Source organism: Crocuta crocuta, unplaced genomic scaffold (assembly GCF_008692635.1).
Source record: "Crocuta crocuta isolate KB4526 unplaced genomic scaffold, BGI_CrCroc_1.0 scaffold2225, whole genome shotgun sequence".
Taxonomy (NCBI): domain Eukaryota; kingdom Metazoa; phylum Chordata; class Mammalia; order Carnivora; family Hyaenidae; genus Crocuta; species Crocuta crocuta.
The window spans coordinates 235,268-240,420 of NW_027529696.1; the positions used below are offsets into that span (position 1 = coordinate 235,268).

The following is a 5,153-nucleotide window of genomic DNA, read 5'->3' on the forward strand; positions in this document are numbered from 1 at the left end:
GAATAATTTATTATAGCAGTAAAAGGAAGAAAATGTGTAGTCGCTTTTCTTAACTGTAGTAATTCAGCATTTCAAAGAATAGCCCTAATTGTAGAGAAATTATGCACATGGTGTACGGATGCTTTTGTCCCTGGAAGTAAAGCATTTGGATTTTTTTTTATAAGGGCCAATGAAACCTGAAAAGAACAAAATAGAAGATGGATTTGAAATATCTTTGGTATTTATATGAAGTGTGGCAGGCCCCTGTTGATGTCTGGGGATGTCAATTTTGAATTAGTATGTAAAATATATTTTTCTTTCCCTCAGAAGGAAATAACGACATATTCTGAAAATTTTCCTGTAGCATATGTAACTCATTTAGATGATTAAGACAATTAAAGTTAAGTGTGAAAAGCTACATCTGCTAACTTAAGGACAGTATCTTTAGTGGTATTCAAGAGACATATTTAGTTTTTCAGTGTTTTTTTATGTCCTTAAATAGTTTATGGTCAAGTTGGTTTCCATACAACACCCAGAGCTCATCCCCACGAGTGCTCTNATGTATCACACTGATTGATTTGCAAATATTGAACCAGCCCTGTAACCCAGGAGTGAATCCCATTTGATCATAATTCTTTTTATGTGCTGCTGGATTCAATTTGCAAGTATCTTGTTGAGGATTTTTGCATCCGTATTTATCAAGGATATTGGCCTGTAGTTCTCTTTTTTTGCTGGGTCGCTGTCTGGCTTGGGAATCAAAGTGATGCTGGCTTCGTAGAATGAGTCCAGAAGTTTTCCTTCCATTTCTATTTTTTGGAATAGCTTGAGAAGAATAGGTATTAACTTTGATTTAAATGTCTGGTAGAATTCCTCAGGGAAGCCGTCTGGCCCAGGGCTCTTATTTTTTCGGAGGTTTTTGATAACTGATTCAGTTTCTTCACTAGTTGTGGGTCTCTTCAGATTTTCTATCTCTTTCCGTGTGAATTTTGGTAGTGAGTGTTTTAGGAATTTGTCCATTTCTTATAAGTTGTCCAGGTTTTTGGCATATAATTTTTCATAGTATTCCCTGATCGTTGCTTGTATTTCTGAGGGATTGGTTGTAATAAGTCCATTTTCATTCAGGGTTTTGTCTGTTTGGATGCTCTCTCTTTTCTTTTTGAGAAGCCTGGCTAGAAGTTTGTCAATTTTGTTTATTTTTTCAAAAAACCAACTCTTGGTTTCATCGATCTGTTCAACTATTTCTTTGCCTTCTATATTGTTTATTTCTGCCCTGACTTTTATTATTTCTCTTTTCCTGCTGGGTTTGGGGTGCTCCTGTTACTCCCCTTCTAGTTCCTTTTGGTGCGCTGTTAGATTTTCTACTTGCGCTTTTTCTAATTTCTTTAAGTAGGCCTGATATATATCTGTCAAATCCATCTGGTCCAATGTGTCATTCAAGTTCATTGTTTCTTTTTTTTAATTTTTTAAATGTTTTTATTTATTTCTGAGAGAGAGAGAGAGACAGCGTGAGCAGGGGAGGGTCAGAGAGAGAGGCAGATACAGAATCTGAAATAAGCTCCAGGCTCTGAGCTAGCTGTCAGCACAGAGCCTGACACAGGGCTCAAACCCATGAACCGTGAGATCATGACCTGAAGTGGGACACCTAACCGATTGAGCCACCCAGGCACCCCAAGTCCATTGTTTGTCTAGTGATTTTCTGTCTAGTTCATCTAGCTATTGCTGTAAGTGGAGCATTAAAGTCCCCTGCTATTAGCACATTCTTGTCCATAAGATTGCTTCTGTTTGTGATTGTTTTATGTATTTGGGTGCTTCCATATTCGGTGCATAGACATTTATAAATGTTAGCTCTTCCTGATGGATAGACCCTGTAATTATTATATAAGGCCCTTCTTTATCCCTGCTTACTGCCTTTACTTTAAAGTCCAATTTGTCTGATATAGCTACTCCACCTTTCTTTTGACTTCCAGTAGCATGATATATATTTCTTCATCCCCTTGCTTTCAATCTGAAGGTGTCCTCAGGTCTAAAATGAATTTCTTGTAGACAGCAAATAGATGGATTTTGTTTTTGTTTTTNATATTTCAACATTTCCTTCCTTCCCCAGGTTGGGGAAGTTCTCTGCTATAATTTGTTCAAGGACTCCTTCAGTGCCTTTCCCTCTTTCTTCCTCTTCTGGAATTCCTATGAGACAGATATTGTTCCATTTGACTGTATCACTCAGCTCTTGAACTCTCCTTTCGTGTTCCTGGATCAGTTTATCTCTCTTTCTCTCAGCTTCCTCGTTTTCTGTAATTGTGACTTCTAATTCACCTATTCTCCTCTCTGCCTCTTCAATCCGTGCATTGGATGCCTCCATTTTATTATGCATCCCATTTATAGCATTGTTTAATTCATCAGAACTATTTTTTAAGCTCCACAGTCTTTGTAGCAATACTTTCTCTGATGTCTTCCATGCCTTTTCAATTTTATGACTATTGTTCTAAATTCTTGTTCAGTTATGTTGCTTATATCTGTTTTGAGCAGTTCTTTAGCTGTCATTTCTTCCTCGAATTTCTTTAGAGAAGAGTTCTTCCGTTTCATCATTTTGGCTAGCTTTCTGTCTCTTGTTAGTTTTAAATGCTTGTTATGTACTCTGCACTTGCAAGTGCTGCTGTATTAAAGAAGGCTCTTTGACTGTCCAGGGCCTGTCCCTTCAGGACATGTTCTTTGAATAGAGTCTCTTGGTCTCTCTTGTTGAGACTTTGGTTATTTTATTTCCCTACTCGTAGTGGTATTTGGGACTCTCCACCATGTGTACTTTGGCTTGTTTCTTGAGGTAGCCCTGGAAAAGAAAGCAGACAGATAAACACACAGGGAACAAAGGCACACAAATGCACGACAAATCCAACAAACATGCAAACCAAAAGGGAAAAAAAGAGGAAGGAGGAAAAACAAATAATAAAAATAAAAGTAAAAAGAAGAAAAGAAAGGAAAAAAGAAAAAACCCAAAAGACAAAGGACAGTCTAAAAGCATAAAACCAGAATTCCCAGCTACAAATAAAGAGCAGGGTGTATGCAGTGCTGATGGAAGAGCACATACAAAGAGAGAAATGTCAGGGAGGGGAGAAATGAAATTGGACAGTGACCAGGCAGAGAAACTAAGAGGCTTAATTCAGAGAGAGAAAGAGGAGAATGTGGTAAGAGGCGAGGAGAAAGAAATGAAGATAATGTTACTCCAAGAAACTATATAGTCTGATTACTCCAGAGAGAGAGATAGAGAGAGAAAGGTAGCAGTCGAGGTGTAGACTACACATCTAGAGAATGGATTAAATGTGACTGTTTAAGCAAACCAGTGACCAGAGTGCCCCATCCAGCAGAGGGGAGGGGTACGAATGAGACAAGGGAAAATATATCTGAATAGAAAGAATTGATCTAGAATTAGTCATGGCAGTGTATCCATGTTGGTCTTGCCCCGGACTCCGGTAAAACAAAACCAAAAAAAAGCAGCTTTCTAGGGGGGGATGGGCGTGGTTTGGTGTAGACGGGTCTTAGCCTCCCCTGTGGCCCGAGGCCACTCCCTGAGGTCCAGCCTTGGTGGTTGTGAGGAGAAAAATCATGGCACCCCAGTCCCTTCTGGAACCAAGTGTTGCAAATCACTCTTTTGGGTCCGATCTCCTTGTTCCGCGGGTGCAGCCAAAGTGTGCCGTGTTCTATGTCCCAAGCCTCGCCTCGTTTCCAGATCTTAGTCCGTGTGCTTTATTGATGCCACCCGAAATATAAACCCACAGGCCGAGTCCGTCCAAGCAGTCTTAGCCGGAGGAGCAGCGGAGCGGTTTCAGGCCACGCTGCTTCCCCTCCAGATGGAGTTGGAAAGCAGAGGGGCAGTTTCTCCTGGCACCGTCCGGGACCAGGGCGTCCAGCTCAAAATTGGCTCCACAGTTGGGAACCGGGTCACTCTCTGTCCCGAGCTGAGGTTTTTCTCTTCTCCAGGGACAGGGACAGTTCTTTGGACAGTTTCATCCGCTCTTTTCCCCTTCACTCACCTCAGCTCCTCGCAGAGGGGGCTCCCCCTCCCTCCGGTTCCAGGCTCGTTTTTATCTTACTTACCCAGTTCGCGCTCATGCACCTAAGGTTGTTTTCTCAGCAGACTCTGCCCCCTTTTCCTTTTCCTTCCAAACTCCTGCGATTCTGTAAGGGTTCCTATGGCTTCAGGCCTTCTCCGTTTGAGAAATAGGGGCGAGCGAAATGTACGGAGCTCCCTACTTATCTGCCATCTTGCCCCTCTCTCAGTTGTACAGTGTTTTGACCTACAACCTGACATCTCTACTAGCTTTTGCTAGTGCCACGACCTGGCTGTTAAGAGCATTTGACAGACTCAATGTTTAGAAATGAAAGAAATGAAGAAAGGAGGGAAAAGGAACTACACAAAGTATAGGCTGATTAAGGCGGATCCAAAGCATAATTTGGAGTTTGCTGTCTTTGCCTGAAAGGCTTTGTAAAAGCCTTTTACCTTGACCTTTCAACCAAAAGGATAACACTCACCGTTTACTTGTCTGTCTATTAATTAGTGAAATATAATTGACATGTAACATTATGGTAGTTTCCCGTGTACACCATAATGATTCAATATTTGTATATATATCGTGAAGAGAACATTGGGAGCACTAGTTAGCATCCATCACCACACAGAGTCACAAATTTCTTGTGATGACAACTTTTAAGATCTAGTTGCGCGGCACCTGGGTGGCTCAGCCGGTTAAGTGTCTGACTTCGGCTCAGGTCATGATCTCACAGTTCATGGGTTCAAGCCCCACATCGGGCTCTGTGCTGACAGCTCAGAGCCTGGAGCCTGCTTCAGATCTGTCTCCCTCTCCCTCTGCCCCCCCCCCATGCTCTGTTTTGCTCTCTCAATAATAAATAAATATAAAGAATTAAAAAAAATCTCACTTAGCAACTTTTAAATATGCACAGTATTATTGACTATAGTCACCATGCCATACAGTACATCCCCAGGGCTTCTTTATTTTGTAACTAGAAGTTTGTATCATGTGACCACTTTCAGCCATTTCGCCTACCCCTACTCCCCCACCCTGCCTCTGGCAACCACCAATCAGTTCTCTGTGAGTTCAGTTTTTTGTTGTTGTTGCTTTAACAACCATTATTTATTTATTTATTTGGGGGGGGGGAGGTGGCAG

The 5,153-nt window shown here is 41.4% G+C and overlaps 1 protein-coding gene across 1 annotated transcript in view; it reads left to right on the plus strand.

The window, feature by feature from the left end:
* LOC144230737 (integrator complex subunit 6-like) overlaps window positions 1–5,153 on the plus strand; it is a 36,135-nt gene that overhangs the window by 16,705 nt on the left and 14,277 nt on the right.